At 37.4% G+C, this 5976-nt stretch overlaps 1 pseudogene; it reads left to right on the top strand.

Annotated features, from left to right (window-relative positions):
• Positions 1 to 4724: 4724 nt before the first annotated feature.
• LOC135231816 (olfactory receptor 4C11-like) lies at positions 4725 to 5600 on the top strand (annotated as a pseudogene).
• The last annotated feature ends 376 nt before the right edge of the window (positions 5601 to 5976 follow it).

The raw sequence follows: 5976 nt of genomic DNA, 5'->3' as shown, positions 1-5976 counted from the left end.
GACAGAATAGCCTACCTTCAGACTTTTTGCAAGGTTTAAGTTTGGGAAAAGCATAGGAATGCATAAGTGAATACAAATGTTGGGTGTCCAGAACCCACTGTCACCCCTTCTTATGGACCAAACCACACCTACTTCTGGAGTTAGAGAAAAAGAAATATGAGGCATGGAAAAGGGAGAAGGAATCTTTTTAATAAAATCCTGGGATAGACTATTTAATCCCTAACATGGTTCTTTGCACACCCTTGCTTGCCTTATGGATTTTTCCCTGTCTCATCCCACCCTGTTCCTTCCTCCTCTTATCCACAATGACTTACTTTACTCGTTTTGATCTGACTCTTTCCATTATCTCCTCACTACCCCCTCCTCAGTATTATTTTTCAAGTATAAACATAACATACTGATCTCTTTGTTTCACGCACCCTGAAATTTCCATCCATGAACACGCCAGCAACTTTCTTCTTTACCAGTTTATGGTTTCTGGGCTTTGTGTTGGCTCTATCTGGATGGCTGGAGTTTGATGTTTTGCATGGCGATGTGGGGTGAAGTGTTAGAAAAAGAATACTGTGCAGACCAAAGACTTTGGTTTTGGGCCTGGATTTACTCTAACTGCTCTCTTCTAAACTATGCCTCCCAGCTTAACACAAAGTGCACAAAATAGAACAAAGCCAACTTGCCTTACTTAACTCACAAGATATTATAAAATCAATGAACAAAAGATGTTAAAGCAAAAACAAGAGAAGAATATAATCAGGGACTGCAAGATTCAACAAGTATTTAGTTTTGGGCTGTAGAAGGCCACTAGCAAGAGAATGACTTGGGGGAATCCAGATAGGCTTCTCCAAGAAGGTGACATTTGAACTGGATACTCTCTCCACAGGTAGAAATGGTAAGTTTAGGTTGTAGCAGAGGAGGGGGTGTTCAGCTGCTGTCAGATGTAAAAAAAAAAAAATTGGAATGAGATGGTCTGAGTATATTAATAAGGAACAACAAGTGTCAGGCTTGGCTGGAGTATGCATTGGCAGAAGTCCTGGGAAGAAAAGTGAAAAGCAAGATTCTGTCACAGAGTTGGAGGGCTTGAAAGCCATGATGAGCATCCCAGCCATTAGATTATAAAATCATAGTAAACATTTTATTATATTTATGACTCATCACAGTCTTTTGAATGCCCACTTTGTCTTTTAAGGGATGACAAGGGGATAAAAAGAGGGAGAGGAAAGAAAGAAGGAGGAGAGGAGGGGATTGCTGAATTTAAGTCCTTCTTCTCTGTTTTCTCTGTTTAGAGACATAGAAAACTCATCTCAATAAAAGCCTGTGAGGATCCACTTAAAGAATTCCCTGTTTTCCCTGTTTAGAGACATAGAAAACTCATCTCAATAAAAGCCTGTGAGGATCCACTTAAAGAATTCCAGAACTACCCACTTTATTAAATCCCAGACTGCATGTTTGTTCTACATGAGTTAATCATTCTCACAATGAAAACTTACACAAGTATAGCCAGTGCATACTGCTTTTATTTCATCTAATTATGTGAGACTTATTTAAATTTTAATGACTATGATACTGTGTGAAAAGATTCTTATGTTAAAGTTGACAGGAAAATTATTTTCTTGAGCCCCCTTAGTGGAAATAATGATATTCATGGTTAGACATAAACTTACTTGACCAAGGTCAAGTGACATTTTAATGGCATAGACAAGATTATAATCCACCTCTCTCTGCTCCCTATGTGTTTTTTGCCTCCCACAGAGATGAGTTGAGAGTTAGCATTTTTGACCCTTCTTTAAGAAAGGAAGGGACAAGTCTGACGCCACTGATGAATCATATTTGGGATAACTGAGGAGCCAGTCTTTATTTTGTTGAGGCTACAGTGAATCCAGGTCCCTGGATAGTGCATAGGGTTTGATCTTGTCTCGTAACCTAAAGGCTGGCAGTTTAAACCCACCCAGCAACACCATGGAAGAAAGCCCTGGTGAACTGCTTCTGTGAAGATCACAGCCAAGAAAACCCCAGGGAGCAGTTCTACTCTGTAACACTTGCAGTTGTCATAAGTCCGAATGAACTCCATGGCAATGGGTTTCGTTTGGCCATTTAGAGTGAATCCACCTGAACTCTTTTTACTGAGTTTCTAAGTGCAGGGAACAGAAAGCAAGTCTTCAGTAGGACTCTGGGATCTTGAAGATAGGCACTTTGTTACTTAAAAGCTCAAAGTCCAAACAGACTAAATTCAGTTAAAATAAAAAGCTAAATTCCATTAAACAACTTAGAGTGCTTTTTGTTATTAGGTGCCTAGTAAATATTAACAGAAGGTGTTGCTACATTTTTTATGCCTTCAGATTTTCTACTTTGCCAATAGAAAATGTCGGAACTTTATAACCTGGCTTTTATGGCCTTCAGCTATGAGGGCGACTTACTTTTCCAACTTTTCTACCACAACTTTTGAGTCTGACTAAACTAGAGGGTTCATATTGATCTATTTTCCTGATATAGCATGTGCCTTATCATCACCATGAAACCTTTGATTTCATTTTTTCTTATCTAAATGCCCTCCTTCCTTTGATTTTTATCCCCAATTTTTTACTACCAAGGCCCCTATTTTGTTTTTACTTTCCTCTCATTGTGGGTCCATTGTATTGATGCTATTACATAATTTTGATTCATTTTTCTCTTCTTATTTATTAAAGATATTTAGAACTCACAATCCTAGCTTCTGATCATTATAAGAAAACTACTGTCATCCAGAGTGCTGATATGATTTCAGCCACTCAACAAAGGAACTTAATATTTTAATACAGTGGTACAGCTTTATTATGGATAGATAAAAAATTTAAATTAATGTTTTTGAAAAATTAAGAATATCTCTTTTAAATCCAGTAGTGATAATCATAATGAAAATAACCACTCTTATCTTGGGTACTGCATACTCACATCTAATAGTTAAGCATCAAATTTTTTAATCTTCATAGCAACGTTTAAGAGTATATTATTTTATTATTTGTGTTTTACAGATGAAGAAAGTAAATCACAGAGATATCAAGGAAATTGTTAAGTGTCACACCTCTGATGAAGAGTGAGGCAAGGTTTAAAACTAGGCAACGTGGCTTCAGACTCTATGTATTGATCACTGTGCTAACATATCTCTCAGTTCTAAGTTTTGAATGTTTGCATCTCATAGAACATGGTTTGGAATATGGATCTCTCCACTTAAAGTTATAGCTTACTTCTTACATAATTTTGAGTTCTTCACTGCTCAATCTATCCTTGAAAAAATTTGTGCTCTTCTCTCTGTATATGGTTTCTTCTCTTCTAATATGTGTTGCATAATGCCTTACTTTATTAGTGGTCACCAAATAAAGTTTTTAGAAGAAGTATTCTGGGGAATTCAGGATAAAGAAGGATATATACGAGTAAAAACAATACTTAAGTTATTGGAATATTAGAAGTTATATGCAAGTCAAATTCATAGGTAGAGAAGTGCAATATTCTATGTTGAAGCTAAGTTAAGGGGATAAGTTCAAAAGAAAGATAAAGAGTAGTTTCCCTCCATTATGCCAACCAAAAGCATAGCTGTGGATTGAATTGTGTCCTCCCAAAATATGTGTTGTAAATCCTAGCTTCTATTCCTGTGGTTATAATCCCATTTGTGCATGAGTTGTCTTTGTTATGTTAAGGAGACAGAATTAGTGTTGGTTGTGTCTTGAGTCAATCTTTTTTGAAATATAAATAAACAAGATTAAACAAGAAAGCTAGAAGCAGAGATAGGGGAAGAAAGATGCCAAGCCACATGATCACCCAGGAGCAGAAGTGCAAAGAGACAAGGACCTTCCTCCGAGCTGACTGAGAGAGAAAACCTTCTTCTAGGGCCAGCACCTTGAATTCAGACATCTAGCCCCCTAAACTGTGATAAAACCCATTTCTATTTGTTAAAGACACCCATTTGTGGTAACTCTGTCATAGCAGCACTAGATAACTAAGACATGCATTATCCAGCCATTTGTTATGTCATGAACATCAGTGAAGCTCACATCTTGACCATGAGAGGCATAGATGATAGGTTGTCAAAATAGATTCGTTTAAATCATATTCAACTCGAGATTCTAAATGGCCAGGGATAGTAGACACAAAAATGAGCCAACAGAGCTGAAAATATGTTCTTTAAAAGGAATTCTTCAACAATATTATTGCTCAGTTATATTTGAATGTATTTTTCAAAGCACATAGATAAGATGCGTAGTGTATGAAACGTATATACTTGTATTATGTGTGAGTGTAGACCCTTCTTTAAATTCTCATAACTCAGAATAAGGTAGGGCAGATATTGGTACTTCATTTTTCACATGAAGACCAAGTTTCAAAGCAGTTAAGTCACTTGTCCAGGGAAAGACAAAACAAGTTCTGCAGTTCTCAGTCTTGGTAAAAATCAAAGTTTCTGAAGGACATATATATACACATACATGTATTTTACTTTATTTGCAAAATACAAAAGTGTTGGGCAAATCAGTCAGTTTCAGAATCAATAGATAAATCTGGGAGAGGCCTGTGCATCTGTAGATTTACACAGATTCCTGGGGAATTTTGGTGCACACCAAAGGCAATTGAAGGTAACAAAACATGGAACAGAAAAAACTAATTCAGAGTTTAGCCAAATGATCTTCCCAAAATATCACTTTTTTCTTCTCTCTGCAGATTAAACCTTTGTCAACTTCATCCCACATACAGCCACTGACATGGCGATGAATAACAGTGTGACTGCATTCATTCTGTTTGGGTTGACGTAGGATGCTGAACAGCAGAAAGCAATATCTGGGATCTTCTCGATTCTTTACCTTTTGACTCTGCTGGGGAACTTTCTCATTGTGGTGACTATTAAGACAAGTCATACTCTTGGGAGTCTCATGTACTTCTTCCTATTCTATCTGTCCTTTGCTGGTGCCTGCTTTTCTACAACTACGGCACCCAGATTGATTGTGGATGCTCTGTCTCAGGAGAAGACTATTTCCTATCATGATTGCATGACTCAGGTCTTTGCAGCCCATTTCTTTGGGTGTATGGAGATATTTGTGCTCATCCTCATGGCTTTTGATCGCTATGCGGCCATTTGTAAACCTCTGCGATACACAACCATCATGAGCAGGCGTGTCTGTGGCATGCTGGTGATTCTGGCCTGGGTGGGATCTTGTATCCATTCTTCAGCACAGATTTTCTTGGCTTTGAAATTGTCCTTCTGTGGCCCCAATGTGATTGATCACTATTTCTGTGACTTGCAGCCCTTGTTGAAACTTGCCTGCATGGACACTTATGTGATAAATTTGCTAGTTGTTTCCAATAGTGGGGCCATATGCATGGTGAGTTTCATGCTCTTGCTTATATCCTATGTTGTCATTTTATACTCTCTGAGAAACCACAGTGCAGAAGTAAGGCTAAAAGCTCTTTCTACCTGTACCTCCCATTTCATTGTGGTTGCCGTATTTTTTGGTCCATGTATATTCATATACACACGCCCACCAACTACATTTCCAGTGGACAAGATGGTGGCTGTGTTTTATACAATTGGGACACCCTTTCTCAACCCTCTGATCTATACACTGAGGAATGCGGAGTGAAAAATGCCATGAAAAAGTTATGGTGTAGCAAATTATGACTTCAGTTGATAAATAAAAAAAAAAAATGCAGAAGTGAAAAATGCCATGAAAAAGTTATGGTGTAGCAAGTTATGACTTCAGTTGATAAATATGGTGTATTTAATTTACACTTCCTCAACATCTTAGTTTTTGGACAAGAAAAGTGAAATACATCTAACAGGAAAACAATCCTAACGGGAAACAACAATCAACATACATTAACGTGTTATTGATTCGTTGTGCACACAGTTAATATTCTGAGAGGATTGTATTACACTATGAGTACTTAAAAGCTCACAACCACTCTGAACAACCTATAATGATCCATACTTGAATTCTATCAGCATCTGACCATTTT

The sequence above is a fragment of the Loxodonta africana genome, chromosome 7, assembly GCF_030014295.1.
Source record: "Loxodonta africana isolate mLoxAfr1 chromosome 7, mLoxAfr1.hap2, whole genome shotgun sequence".
Taxonomy (NCBI): Eukaryota; Metazoa; Chordata; class Mammalia; order Proboscidea; family Elephantidae; genus Loxodonta; species Loxodonta africana.
The sequence above is the reverse complement of the archived record's forward strand: the minus strand, read 5'-3'. Positions and strand labels throughout refer to the sequence as shown.